The sequence below is a fragment of the Ovis aries genome, chromosome 11 (assembly GCF_016772045.2).
Source record: "Ovis aries strain OAR_USU_Benz2616 breed Rambouillet chromosome 11, ARS-UI_Ramb_v3.0, whole genome shotgun sequence".
In the NCBI taxonomy this organism is placed as follows: domain Eukaryota; kingdom Metazoa; phylum Chordata; class Mammalia; order Artiodactyla; family Bovidae; genus Ovis; species Ovis aries.
Genome location: NC_056064.1, coordinates 60754842 through 60770108, shown reverse-complemented (window position 1 = coordinate 60770108; position 15267 = coordinate 60754842). Strand labels below are relative to the sequence as shown.

Sequence of the window (15267 nt, the reverse complement as noted above, 5' to 3'; positions counted from 1 at the left end):
TTTGACGCTAATCTGGGTGCCCAGGGACGTAGGGTCACTCTTGCAGGGTCACCAGGGGGAGCCTGACAGCCCCCCGGGGACGCGCTCTGGGAAGAGAAGTCCAGAGAAGGGCCCCGCGGGCCTCCGCCCTTCTCCCCACCGCGGAGAATGCGCTTGGAGACCCAGTGCAGAGTGTTGCCTGGCCTTTTCTCTCGGGCTGCTAGTGCCCGGGTGCACCAGACGCGCAGCCAGCGTCTGCTCGCCCGGGGACCCTGTGGCGCATCTCTTCCAGCTTGGCCATCCGTGCTCCCCTCGGCAGACTCCTGGGATGACTGTACTTTGCTCTTCGTGTTTATGCTGACTACGTATTGGTGGGTCTTGCCTCCCAGGCGCCCTCTTTGAAGGCTGGGGATGGGCGTCATCTCTTGTAACTGTTATTCAAGTGTCTGCTCACAAGACGTCGTGCCCAGAGGGCATGCAGAAGTGCTTATTTACCAGAGTATTCTACTCTGGGAGCTGGTCTGACCAAACCATCAATCACACCTGATCAAGGAGTCAGGTCAGTGCCAGGCGCCATAAGGAGCTCCTGCTCTGATTCGAGCTCGGCGCTGCCTCTTTAAGTGACTAAGATGCGGTCCAGGCCTCCAGAGCCTTTCAAGTCAGGGGAGACCCAGGGGCAGCCTCTCCTGCCTTGCCCCAGGCTTGCACCCTCTGGGGGGCACCATTAGTCCTGAAACATGTCATCGGCAATTTCTTACCAATAGTAAAGTACCAAGTGAGGATGACTTATTTTTAAAAAAATAAGTTTGAGTGGACTCAGAGTTATTTTTATAACCCCCTCGTCATCTTTCTAGCATTATCTGTGAGTGTGAAACGTGGTCGTTTTCAGCGCTTGTTTTCCATTCTGATGCATGTACCACCTCCCCCCTTCCGCGTCCCCCGCCCCCCCGCCCCGCCCCTCAAAGGCCCGTATAAGAGGCGGTGGCTTCATTTCAGCTGAAGCGCAAGGAAGCCGGGTGGGCGCGCGTGTGTGTCAGCCAGCCTCCCAGCTCCCACCTGGCACCCTTCTCACCGACACCAGGAAGCCCCTCAATGCTCATCACTCATGGTGACAGAATCACAGATCCGTCTTTTTCTTTTAAGACATTTTAACCATCTCCATTTATTCTTTCGTCTATTTTTTGGCTGCAGCGGTCTTGGGTGCAGCGCGTGGGATCTTCATGGCAGTGACACTCTCTGGCTGTGGCGCGGGGGCGCTCAATAGTTGGATGCTCCGGCTTAGTTGCTCCGTGGGAAATCTTAGTTCCTTGACCAAGGATCGAACCCAAGTTCCCTGCATTGTAAGGCAGATTCTCAACCACCGGACTGGCAGGGAGGTCCCCCACAGACCCCCCTCGGATGGGGAGAGGGAAATGCATTCTGATGAGGAAAGAAAGCAGGGTAGAGTGCTTGGGCCGGGTAGATCTCAGCAGGATCTGGAGAGGTAGGCACGACTGGGACGGTGAGCTGTGGGTGCAGGGCCACCCGCAGTAAACAGGTCGGGGCGGAGCTGCAGAGGGAGGAGGGCGTTCCACGGGGGCAGGGTCCTCCGAGTCGCCCAGTGTGGGAAGGAGATGGCCGGCAGGTTCTCCAGGAAGTTGGGAAGAGTCCTGATGGCTCTTGATAGAACGCAGGGTGTTCAGACTTCATTCTGTGTACAGACGTGCAGAGACATCCGAGCCACCCAAACAGGCAGGTGGCCTTGTCTGTTCCTAGGCGCCAAGGGCATAGTCTCTCTCTGGAAGGGTTCTTGAACGTGATTAAACAGGTCCACTTTTTAAGGCTTTGAAAACATTATTTCTAAGCCAGTTATTTCTCTGGAGCGAGTTAGTTTGGGTTAAAAAAAAATGGCTCTGTCACTTATTGGCTATAGACCTGGGTTCACTGTGCCTCAGTTTCCTCATCTATAAAATGGGGATAATAAAAGTATTTATGTCATGGATTTGTTACTAAACATTAATTGAATTAAAGTATCCATAATAAGGGACTTTCCTGGTGGTCCACTGGTGAGGACTCTGCCTTTCCAGTGCAGGGCGCCCTGGGTTGGATCCCTAGTAGGGGAACTAAGGGGCGTCCCGGGTATCTCAATGGTTAAGAATCCGCTGGCCAGTGCAGGAGACGTGGGTTCGATCCTTGGGTGGGGAAGATCCGCTGGAGGAGGAAATGGAAGCCACTCCAGTATTCTTGCCTGGAGAATCCCATAGACAGAGGGGCCTGGTGGGCTACAGTTCATGGGGTCGCAAAGAGTCGGACAGGCACTTAGCACGCGCGCAGTAGGTATTCTGTGCACATGTCATTTCATTCTCCTTTTTTTGGTTAACTCCTTTTCTTTCTATTGTTTGGCTGCATCTGGTCTTAGTTGCCACATGTGGGATCTTCTCTGTGGCCTGTGGGGTCTAGTTTCCCGACCAGGGATCAAACCTGGGCCCCTGCATGGAGAGCACAGAGTCTCGGCCACTGGACCACCAGGGAAATCCCTCATCTCATTCTTAGGAGCGTAACCGAAGGTCACGTGGATGCTCAGTGGCAGAGACACCGTTCAAATCTAAGCCTGACTTCAAGTCTCTCATTTTGCTCAGCAAACGCCACTGCTTAGGGTCCAGGGGAGGGCTTCTGGCAAATTTAAACTTGAATCCCTGGCTTTCTGTCTGTGAAGCCTAGCGGAAGCTGACAAGGAATCTGCTGGAGATGTGAGTCCCTGGACTGGCTGCCTCCCTGGGCTGTGCTGTCTGGGACACAGCTGGCCCTCAAGGCTGAGAAGTCCCAGCCTGGGTCCTGGCCAGCTCAGGTTGGCTGGACCAGCGTGATCTGACGCTTCTGGGTGCCTCAGTTTCTATGGAAGGAGACGTGCGGTTTCCATCCCAGGTGCCTGGAAGTTCAGCTGGAGAGTCCATCATCCCGTGACCGGCCTGCCAGAGAGATGCTCTGCTGTTTCTTTCCTTCTCAAAGTTTCCTGGCGACCGCCGCACCCTCTAGTCCTGCCCCTTTCAGTCTAAACATGGGGCTTGGGAAGTGCGGGCGGTGGGGAAGGATGGATGCTGGGTCCATGGAACAGACGTGGGGCTCGGACCCAGGCAGGGGCCCCTCCCTTGTCCTCATCCCTGTTTAGGACGCAGAAGCAGAAGGCCTGCAATAAGCAGGGCATTTTCTCATGATGCCTTTCTGATCTTTGGCAGCTTGAGTTGTTGCAAGTCTGCAAAAGAGCCCGAGTGAGCAGATTTTTCCAGTTGCTTCGGGGGGCAGCCGAGTGAGTCCCGGGGTCACATGCCTGAGCGTCCGCTTCTTGGAATGAGGGCCAGCTGCTGGCCAGCCGGCGGCTCTGGAGTGAGGGGCGCCCGCTGTGTGCGGGAAAGAGAAAGCCCCACTGGCCTCTCTGGCTTTGCATTCCTCTGCTTGCTGCCAAAGGGAGGCAGAAAGGGGAGCGGAAATTCCTTTTTCTTCAAAGGTTTTTCTCTCAGGGGAATCTTTGTCCCTGTAAATAAGTGAGGATGATCTTTTAAGTACTGAGTTATCAGAGGTTAGACATCCCATGGAGGATTAGACATATGAAATCCTATCAGTGTAGTCATGGCGACCACAGGCTTTTCTAAATCTTTGCTGGAATGTAGTTCTGTAGCTGCGTCTGTGCCTTCAGAAGCCCAGACACTCAACACAGAGGAAGCAAATTAAGATGAATCATATGTAGTGTGTCAATAACAGTAAGTGGGCTACGTAGCATCGTTTCTAAAACACGACGGGGTCACAAAGCTGAACCGGACTGTAAGCTGAGAAAAGAGACGCCAGGAAAACAAAGTGACTCATAGGGGTTGTACGTAAAGAATGGGAAAGTCAGGGCAGGCAAAGAGTAAGTTAAAACACAGTATGAAGCTTCATCCTGGTGTCAAAGTTAAAGTATTTGAGGAGCGTTAAATGAAACAAAGAGGGTACTTTACTGTTTTAAAGAGAATCACATTTAAGGGCTAACGAATAGGTCCCGAGGCCTCTGGCGCTGGGAAGATTGTTTTCCTTTTTGTTTTCTTTTCTTTCTTTTTTTTTTTTTTTTTAATCCAGCACTTTGGCGTAAACAAACTAGAATTTATTGAGAGTTTTGAAAAACCAGGGGATTTAAAGTTAAAAAAACCACTCCATCATTTCTAGTTTTTCTTGTAAAATTAGAACATCTGATCGAGGTGGGAATTGCCAAACTCTGTCCTGTGAGCCAAATCCAGTGCACCATCCTGAGAAATTCGCACCAAAGGAATCTTTGCCAAGACCCAGGAGACCGGAACTCCAAGACCCAGAACATCCAAACTCCAGAAACCTGAAGAGCAAAAAAAAAAAAAAAAAAAAAAAACCAAACCAACAAAAAAACCCCTTGAAAATAGCAAGAGAGATGTGACACCTTAACTATGGTTTCTTATTGGAAACGATGGAAGCCAGGAGGACATGGCATAATATTTTCCATGTGCTGAAATAAAAGAGCTATGAATTCACTATTCTGCATCCAGGGAGAACACCCTTCAGGAAGAAAAGAAAAAGCAAGTTTGTTGGATACAAGGTCAGTTTGGAAAATCAGCTGGATTCCCACATAATGTTATTGTTGTTTAATCACTCAGTCCTGTCAGACTCTTCATGATCCCACTGACCGCCAGGCTTCTCTGTCCCTGGGATTCTCCAGGCAAGGATCCTGCAGTGGGTTGCTATTTCCTCCTCCAGGGGATCTTCCCAACCCAGGGATCGAACCTGCATCTTCTGCGTTGCAGGAGGATTCTTTATCACTGAGCCACCTGGGAAGCCCTTCAGTGTAGTACAAAAAGACAATTAGATTAAAAACTTTTTAAAAATGGTGCTTTTTTGCTGACATCAAAAACATTAAACAAAATCTAAGGATATATCTAACGGAGATTTTAATAGTTTTACAAAGCAACAAAAACACAATTGTCTTAGTTTTCTGGATCTACAGTGAAAATTTCCAAAGTCTGGGTTGCTTAAAACAAGCTATGCTTGTTAAGAATGAAACAAGAGTCCAGTCTCCTATGTGGGAGCTTTTTCAACCCCAGTTCCACAAAAGCATTAATCCTTACAGAAGAATGAATTGAGTAACTCTGTTCTGAGTCCTCCCAAGGGAAGTACAAGTCTGGGCGGCTTATAGAGGCAAAGCAGAGAAGTCAATGCCTTAGAAGGAGCAGATGCCTCAGGGCTTGGCACCCTAAGGTGGGGATGGGTTCCGGTGGAGAAGGGCTGGAAGATCGGGCTCTCTTCTGGAAGTGTGGGGGGTGGGGGCGCGGAGCGTGAGATTGACTCTCCCCACCCAGTCCCCGAGACCACGGAATTTATTTCCAGGTACTAGAGGTTGCGTTACCTAGAGGGTGAAATGGAGTGGGAGGTGGGAGGCAGGTTCAAGAGGGAGGTTGTTGTTCAGTTGCTCAGTCGATCCGACTCTTTGCAACCCCATGGACTGCAGCCCGCCGGGCTCCTCTGTCCTTCACTGCCTCCTGGAGTTTGCTCAAACTCATGTCCATTGAGTCAGTGATGCCATCCTCTGTCACCCTCTTCTCCTCTTGCCCTCAATCTTTCCCAGCATCAGGGTCCTTTCCAATGAGTGGGCTCTTCACATCAGGTGCTCAGAGTATTGGAGCTTCAGTTTCAGCATCAGTCCTTCCAGTGAATATTCCGGGTTGATTTCCTTTAGGATGGACTTTAAGGTCAGCAGTGGCCAGTACAATCAAGGGGCTGGCCGGATGCAAAATCTGCCCTTTGCCATCTCCTCTGCATGGCCCGTCAGCAGGGCCCTAGAGCCCTAAGGGGTCTCAGTCATGGCGTCTGGCCTGGTGGTACCTGTGGTTGTACAAACAAGACCCACACCGTGGGGTCTTGGTGCAGCTGGGCTCACTGACGGAGCTGAGCAGATGGACACAGGACAGGAGACCAGAAGGAGAGGGGGCGACCCAGGGGGATGTAAGACTTCTTCAGCAGGTTTGCAGGCCTGTATGGCAGAGGGCTCCTAAACCTTCATCACCTAAGAAAGAGAGAGAGTGTGTGTTGTGTTTTTAGGGTCCTCAAGTTCCTCTGTCCACAGGCTTTCCAGGAGAGAATACCGGAGTGGGTTGCCGCTTCCTCCCCCGGGGATCTTCCTGACACAGGAATCAAAGCCATGTCTCTTGTGTCTCCTGCCTTGCAGACATTTTTTACCACTGCACCCCCTGGGAAGCCTGGCTCCCCATTACCGTTTTCATTCGCCCACGCAGAACACACTCCTGGGAGACTTAAGCCCAGTACGTGATGGCCAGCAGAGGAAGGTGAGTGGAGAGGGTTTAGCTTGATGGAGGCCTGTGTGAAAGTAACCTGTGTTGATGCTGTGACTCTGTTTTGGAATCAGCAGGACCTCGAGGGCTCTGGTTACTGAGAAGGAGTTATGTCTACACTTCAAATGAGAAAACGAGATCACACCGTGATGGTTTCTTAAGTCCATTTAGGAGGAAGGGAAGATGGCTGAGCTTTTCTGTTCTGCTCTTCAGACCTCCTGGTCTTCCTCTCTCCTAGTAGACGATCATGCCAGCCTGGGAGGCGGGAAGAGGAACGGCTGTAAAACCACGTAGACTGTGTTGCCATTCAGAATTGGTTGATTACGTCGATCCAGCCTTCAGAAACAGTTAGTTTCAAAGAAGATGGTTCAACCAGAAACAGTTAAAGGCAATGAGATCAGATTCATTCAACCAGCCCTTCTACTGCCGAGGCAATCCAAGAAATGTTGAGATTATATTTTTTCTTTCTGTTTGAAGTTGCTAAAACTCGACTTTATCCAGATGATGCAGTTTCTGTTGTTGCTGTTTTTTAGAAATGAGGAGGGTCCAAAAACTTGCTTTACGCCCTTGTGTAAATCGCTAAACCTCACGAAAGCGCTGGTGTTGTCCCAGGTTTAAGCGGGGGAGGTAATTGCACCTTCTGCAGAGAGCGCGAGAGGATGTGCTGAGAAAAACCTAAGTGAGGTGCTGAGCATAGTGCCTAGAACACAGCAAAAGCTGATCAGTGAATGATTACGGAGGCTTCTTTTAAAGAAAACTTTACCAGTTAGCTGTGACTCTCTGATCCTGGACTCTTCACCATCTTGGAAACGTTCTATTGGCTTGATTTTATTTCCAAATCTTTTTGCTTCTCTTTAAGGGCATTTGAGTACAGAGTATGGTTAAGAAACGGAACCAGGATCGCTTCTGCACTGGAGCGTGTTCTAATTAACTGTCTGACAGCACTGGTGTCTTGAGGGTGAATCAGGAAGACGAACAATGAGCTTGGGAATCCTGGCACGAGATCTGGGCAGGGTTTGCTGCTGTTGGCAGAAGTAGCTATGCTTCTCCAGGTGATGTGCTAGGCAGCACACCCTAAAGGAGAGAGCTACAGAGTTTTCTCTGCTTTTGCCGAAAAGAAAGCAGTTCACTCTTTCCTCACTGTGAGAACACCAGGCGTATTGCATGACCGTCCAGCGCCGGTGAAAGCAAAGCTCGCTCGGTGCATCCCTGGAATAACTGAGAACCTGCCCTTGAACTTCAGAGATGGGGACTCCCGGGATGTCTGTGCGATGTCCTTGGAGAAGGGCTGCTGGGTGGCTGATGACGGAAGGACACCATGCTGTCCAGAGCCCTCAGCCCGTCCCGGAGGCTCAGCTCTCCCCTGGGACAGGAAAGCGCAGGTACAAAGATGTGTAAGCGGACACTGGCCTGCTAAAGGTCCCTGGGGTGGTCAGGCCTCGATCTCACGCTTGCGTCGGCCCTGTTGTATGGTGCACGCTAAGTCGCTTCAGCGCCGTCCAACTCTTTGCAACCCCATAGGCTGTGGCCCGCCAGGCTCCCCTGTCCATGGGATTCTCCAGGCAAGAACACTGGAGCGGATTGTCCTGCCCTTCTCCAGGGGATCTTCCCGACCCTGGGATCGAACCCAGGTCTCTTGTGTCTCCTGCCCTGGCAGGCAGGTGCTTACCACTAGCGCCGCCTGGGAAGCCCCTAGTCCTTTGGTTTTGACTTTCGGTCAATGTCGTGCTGACTGTGGAGGCCGGCAGAGGAGGAAGGGATCTGGTTCTCTTGTAGGTCTCGCATCAGGAAATGGCTTTGTGCTGGAGACTGGACGTGGAGCAGCAGCTGGGAATTAGCTGGCTGTTTTACCTCCTGCAGGGGGAAGGGGAGACTAGCTCTCTGCGGGGTGTCGCTCAGAGTGGTTTGCGCTCACTGTCTCCTTTAATCCTGCAGCAACGTAGAGACAGGCGCCAGGATGACGTCCACCTTGTGGGTCGGGAAACCAAAACTGAAAGAGCTCAACTAGTCTGCTCTTGTTGACACAGCTAGCAGAGAGTAGAGCTGGATCTTGGTTAAGACCCTCTGATCCTAGAAGCTGTATTCTTCAACCACGAAGCTAGGAACTTGTGACTTCTAACAGGACTCAGAGAACATTGAACAATGTCTATTTCTCCCTCGGCAGCACAGGCGTCTTTGATGGGTGTCCTTGAGTCTAAGCTCCCAAAGGGGAGCATCCACATCTTATTAAAACTTAGTATTTCTGCATCTAGCTGTTGGTCCACAGTTGATAGCCAATAAACGTTTGCCAGTTGAGCTGACTGAACGGGTGAGTTTTTATTTATTTGTTTATGTAAATGACCTTGCTGCTGCGTGCGGGTTTTCTCCGGTTGCAACGAGCCAGGGCTGCGCTTCGCTGTGGCGCATGGGCCTCTCACTGCAGCGGCCTCCCCCGTTGTGGTTCTCAGGCCCTAGAGCACAAGCTGAGTAGTTGTGGCGCACAGGCTTAGTTACTCTGAGGCGTCTGGAATCTTCCCGGACCAGGGATCGAACCTGTGTCCGGGGCATTGGCAGGTCGATTCTTATCCACTACACCACCAGGCAAGTCCTATGTGATCGTTTCTAAGGTACACTTACAGCTTAGGAGATGTGGCCACCTCACATTCTTGCAAACAAGCAAAAATCACTCACCTGTTTCAAGATTGAAATAAAATTCAGTTCAGTTAAAAACCCTTCCCTTCCCTTCTCTAACTTCCCCGGTGGCTCAGATGGTAAAGCGTCTGCCTACAACGCGGGAGACCCAGGTTCGATCCCTGGGTCAGGAAGATTCTCTGGAGAAGGAAATGGCAACCCACTCCAGTACTCTTGCCTGGAAAATCCCAGGGATGGGGGAGCGTGGTAGGCTATAGTCCATGGGCTCTCAAAGAGTCGGACACGACTGAACGACTTCACTTTCACATTCCCTTCTCTATAGGTGGACAGGTGGCTCAGACAGCAAAGAATCTGGTCAGTGCCTGGTGTGTTTGGATGGTGATAGATAACCACAGCTTAAAAATAGTTGTAAAAACAAGAATGCACCCTTCGCAAGGCTCGACCTAAACACAGGGGAGCAGCGCTGCCTGCCACCAGCGCAATGCTGAGGGAGCTGATCTGGGTAATGTAGCGTCAGGCTCAGGCGGTCATCCTCAATGTCACTAGATGGGGAGGGCGCTAGCCCTGTAAGCAATATGGCCGTGTGTGTGTGTGTGAGTGAGTGTGTGTGTGTGTGTGTGTGATTGTGAGTTTGGGGGATTGGTTGGTTCTTTAAAGAATATATCTAATCCACAGAAAAGGGACTAATTCTCTCAGGTCCCCTTGCCCTTCCAGGCTTGGCACTTGTAATTGTTTAAGGAAGAACTAAGATGGTTATCCTCAGACCAATGTCCGCAGGAGTCAAAACGTGAAGACAAGGCTCGTTGCTGGTCCCAAAGCTCAGGAAGGAGCCAGAGAGAATCGCTCAGCATGGCACAATGGAACCATCACCCTAGCCCAGCATTTTAATCCCTTCTAAGTACTACGAACAAAGCTAGTGGAGGTGATGAAATTCCAGTTGAGCTATTTCAAATCCTGGAAGATGATGCTGTGAAAGTGCTGCACTCAATATGCCAGCAAATTTGGAAAACTCAGCAGTGGCCACAGGACTGGAAAAGGTCAGTTTTCATTCCAATCCCAAAGAAAGGCAGTGCCAAAGAATGCTCAAACTACCACACAATTACACTCATCTCACACGCTAGTAAAGTAATGCTCAAAATTCTCCAAGCCAGGCTTCAGCAATACGTGAACCGTGAACTTCCAGCTGTTCAAGCTGGTTTTAGAAAAAGGCAGAGGAACCAGAGATCAAATTGCCAAAATCCGCTGGATCATTGAAAAAGCAAGACATTTCCAGAAAAACATCTATTTCTGCTTTATTGACTATGCCAAAGCCTTTGACTGTGTGGATCACAAGAAACTGTGGAAAATTCTTCAAGAGATGGGAATACCAGACCACCTGACCTGCCTCTTGAGAAACCTATATGCAGGTCAGGAAGCAACAGTTAGAGCTGGACATGGAACAACAGACTGGTTCCAAATAGGAAAAGGAGTACGTCAAGGCTGTATATTGTCACCCTGCTTATTTAACTTCTATGCAGAGTACATCATGAGAAACACTGGACTGGAAGAAACACAAGCTGGAATCAAGATTGCCGGGAGAAATATCAATAACCTCAGATATGCGGATGACACCACCCTTATGGCAGAAAGTGAAGAGGAATTAAAAAGCCTCTTGATGAAAGTGAAAGAGGAGAGTGAAAAAGTTGGCTTAAAGCTCAACATTCAGAAAATGAAGATCATGGCATCTGGTCCCATCACTTCATGGGAAATAGATGGGAAACAGTGGAAACAGTGTCAGATTTTATTTTGGGGGGCTCCAAAATCACTGCAGATGGTGACTGCAGCCATGAAATTAAAAGATGCTTACTCCTTGGAAGGAAAGTTATGACCAACCTAGATAGCATATTGAAAAGCAGAGACATTACTTTGCCAACAAAGGTCTGTCTAGTCAAGGCTATGGTTTTTCCAGTGGTCATGTATGGATGTGAGAGTTGGACTGTGAAGAAAGCTGAGTGCTGAAGAATTGATGCTTTTGAACTGTGGTGCTGGAGAAGACTCTTGAGAGTCCCTTGGACTGCAAGGAGATCCAACCAGTCCATTCTAAAGGAGATTGGTCCTGGGATTTCTTTGGAAGGAATGATGCTAAAGCTGAAACTCCACCTCATGTGAAGAGTTGACTCCTTGGAAAAGACTCTGATGCTGGGAGGGATTGGGGGCAGGAGGAAAAGGGGAGACAGAGGATGAGATGGCTGGATGGCATCACTGACTCAATGACCGTGAGTCTGAGTGAACTCCAGGAGTTGGTGATGGACAGGGAGGCCTGGCGTGCTGCGATTCATGGGGTTGAAAAGAGTCGGACATGACTGAGCGACTGAACTGACTGACTGAAGTCAATACATTTTTCTGAGATGATCCAGGACACTTCCACAGCGCTGGAAAACTAACCCATGCAGTTACGTTCAATAGCAAATGACAGGGAGGCTCATTACTGTAAGGGTTCTGTTCCCCAAAGACTTCAAACTAAGCCCATGTTTTTCTTAGCTCCTCTGGCTATGAAAGGCTACCAGGGGTGGTGGAGGAACTTCAGCTTTGGGGCAAAGCCACCTGCTCTTCTGAACAAATAAAAGGGATGAAAAATATGTTCCTGGAGCAAGTTGAGATTTTTCTCATTGTAGAAAAAAGAGAATTACTGTCTTGGGGTTATTACGGCTTTGGTTTGGAGAAAGGTGAAGAACCAAGGGGTTTGTAGAACTATCCTGGTGATCAAACCTTCAAGGGACTGACGGGTTCGCTTCCAAAGGGCTGGGAACAGGAAGTTCTCACTGACGCCGACAGTGGGGCAGCTGGCGGGGTCCAGGGGCCTTGGGCGGAGACAGCTGGTGATTTGGTAGGGTGGGATGGGCCCACTGGAAGCAGGCTTGTTGACTGTTTCTATCAGACATCGGTTCAGCTCAGTTCAGCCACTCACTTCTGTGCAACTCTTGGTGACCCCGTGGACTGCAGCACAGCAGGCTTCCTGTCCTTCACCATCTCCCAGAGCTTGCTCAAACTCATGCCATTGAGTCGGTGATGCCATCCAACCACTTCATTCTCTGCCGCCCCCTTCTCCTCCTGCCCTCAATCTCTCCCAGCATCAGGGTCTTTTCCGATGAGTTGGCTCTTTGCCTCAGGTGGCCAAAGTACTGAAACTTCAGCTTCAGCATCAGTCAGGGAACATGCAGGGCCGATTCAGAAGGAGGAGAGAAGGGCAATCAAGCTGCGCTCTGCTCCATAATCTAAGGCTGGGGAACCTGCTGTGGGGCCTGGTTTTTGTCAGCCAACAGTGTGCCATGGGAAGCCGCAGAAATCCCACTGTCTCTAAGAAGACTAACTGTGTGAACTTGGGAATTCTCCAGTGTAGCAAGGTGGACTAGGGGTGGAGGTCGTCACCTGCACACCCAACCCTCGGCTCCAAAGAGACTATGATTGTAAGCATCATTTCCAAAGGGAAGCTCCAAGGAACACACGATCACAGTGTCGTCAACAGAGAGCACTGTGGGAGAAAGTCACCTGTATTTAAGGAAGCTTGGAAAACGTGTGGTTAAACGAGCAAAACCGCTGCCTTTTTACAGGATTTCTCATCGGTTATCCTGAACTGTGTATGTCAACAAGGGAGATCGTGTGTATATTTCAGAAGTCACATACCTTTGTGATGGTTGTAACTTTTGGGTTGCACCAGGGACAGAACATCTTTGGCGCATGGCTTAAATCTGCAGAAACAGATATGGATTTATGTACTTGTGTGAATGTGTATACTCTTAAAAAAAAAAAAAAAGAATTACAGGTTTTATTTTCCTGGGCTCCAAAGCAACTGTGCATGGTGACTGCAGCCTTGGAATTAAAAGACACTTGCTCCTTGACAGAAAAGCTATGGCAAACCTGATAGAATATTAAAAGCAGAGACATCACTTTGTCAACAAAAGTCTGTCTAGTCAAAGCTATGGTTTTTCCAGTAGTCATGTACGGACATGAGAACCAGATCATAAAGAAAGCTGAGCACCAAAGAATTGATGCCTTTGAACTGTGTAGCTGGAGAGAAGACTCTTGAGAGTCCCTTGGACTGCAAGGAGATCCAACCAGTCCATCCTAAAGGAAATCAACTTTGAATATTCATTGGAAGGACTGATGCTGAAGCTGAAACTCCAGTACTTTGGCCACCTGGTGCGAAGAGCTGGAAAAGACCCTGATGCTGGGAAAGACTGAAGGCAAAGTAGAAAGAAGGGCAGCGGATGAGATGGTTGGACTGCATCACCAACTCAATGGACAGGAATTTGAGCAAACTCTGGGAGACAGAGGAGGACAGAGGAGCCGGGCAGGCTGCATAGTCCATGGGGTCACAAAGAGTCAGATGCAACCAACAAGCTGTGACCAACAAGAGCCACAGCAGAGAACAAAATAAACACTATAGCCACAGGGAAAGGACGACTGGGAGCTGAGGGCTGGGGGATAGGGAGGGATTTGTGGCAGAGATTTAGAAAAGTCAGCACCCCTGATTGAATCTCAAGGGTCCAGGACTCTAATTCTGAATCCTTGGATGACCTCTGCAGGGTCTCTCAACCCAACTGGTTGTTTCCCAGTACACAAAGCAGAAATTTGAAAAGTAAGGTCACCGCAGACTTACCAAAGATTACAAGGATTAAACAAGCCCGTGCTGTTAAAATGTTTTGAGCTCTGCGGTCAAGTACATGGTCTAATGACAGGGTATGGTCTTGACCACCAGCAGGATTAACTGAGGGCCTTGCCCGCCAGGCACAGACAGAGTCTGTTCGGCTAGAACTGCGGGCAGCTGACGTCCTGGGGTCGGAGTGAGTCACGCCCTGTGTGCAGGATCAGGCAGGCAAGCCTGCTGGGCCCTCAGGCTCCAGTGGCTTCTTCAAAAGACAGCTCCGAAGACTGGGAAAGAAAGAATACCAAAACGGTGAGCAGATGGCCTCTCCCTGCTGCAGGAGAAACACGGCCCAGCGGTCGGCCAACCTCCAACCAGCACGGCCCCCTCCTCTCCTATCAGCAGAGGGGTGTCTCGTGCTTTGGTGGGTTAATGGGACTGCTCAAATGGTTATCTGCTTTACCGTCGTCGTCTAGTCCCGACGTCTAGATGGGGAAACAATGGAGACAGTGAGAGACTTTATATTTGGGGGCTCAGAATCACTGCAGATGGTGACTGCAGCCATGAAATTAGAAACTTGCTCCTTGGAAGAAAAGCTATGACCAATCTAGACAGCATATTAAAAAGCAGAGACATTACTTTGCTGACAAAGGTCTGTCTAGTCAAAGCTATGGTTTTTCTAGTAGTCATGTATGGATGTGAGAGTGTTGAGTGCTGAAGAATGGGTGCTTTTGAACTGTGGTGTTGGAGAGGGCTCTTGAGAGTCCCTCGGACAGCAAGGAGATCCAACCAGTCCGTCCTAAAGGAGATCAGTCCTGAAAATTCATCGGAAGGACTGATGCTGAAGCTGAAACTCCAATATTTTGGCCACCTGATGTGAAGAGCTGACTCATTTGCAAAGACCCTGATGCTGGGAAAGATTGAAGGCAGGAGGAGAAGGGGGTAACAGAGGATGAGATGTTTGGATGGCATCACTGACTCGATGGACTTGAGTTTGAGTAAACTCCGGGAGTTGGTGATGGTCAGGGAAGCCTGGCATGCTGCAGTCCATGGGGTCGCAAAGAGTCAGACACGGCTGAGTGACTAAACTGAACTGAGTCCCTAAGTTATGACCGACTCCAGGCGACTGTTTGCAGCCCCATGGACTAGCCCACCAGGCTCCTGTCTATGAGATTCTCCAGGCAAAAATACTGGAGTGGGTGGCCATTCCCTTAGAATCTTGCTGACCCAGGGATCGAATCTGTGTCTCCTGCTTAGCAGGCAGATTCTTTACCACTGAGCCACCAGGGAAACCTTGGTTATCTGCTTCAATTCAGTTCAGTTGCTCAGTTGCATCCAACTCTTTGCGACCCCATGAATCGCAGCACGCCAGGCCTCCCTGTCCATCACCAACTCCCAGAGTTCACCCAAACTCTTGTCCATGGAGTCGGTGATACCATCCAACCATCTCATCCTCTGTCGTCCCCTTCTCCTCCTGCCCCCAATCCCCCCCAGCATCAGAGTCTTTTCCAATGAGTCAACTCTTCGCATGAGGTGGCCAAAGTACTGGAGTTTCAGCTTTAGCATCACTCCTCCAAAGAATACCCAGGACTGATCTCTATTAGAATGGACTGCTTGGATCTCCTTGCAGTCCAAGGGACTCTCAAGAGTCTTCTCCAACACCACAGTTCAAAAGCATCAATTCTTCGGCGCTTAGCTTTCTTCACAGTC

At 49.8% G+C, this 15267-nt stretch overlaps 2 long non-coding RNA genes across 2 annotated transcripts in view; both read left to right on the top strand.

Annotated features, from left to right (window-relative positions):
- LOC105610550 (uncharacterized) overlaps positions 1 to 15267 on the top strand; it is a 47371-nt gene that overhangs the window by 16196 nt on the left and 15908 nt on the right. The gene's annotated exons all lie outside the window — the stretch shown is intronic.
- On the top strand, positions 360 to 11551 carry LOC132657442 (uncharacterized). The gene is made up of 2 exons (XR_009595645.1): positions 360 to 6296; positions 6380 to 11551. It is a non-coding gene; the product is annotated as an uncharacterized LOC132657442 (long non-coding RNA).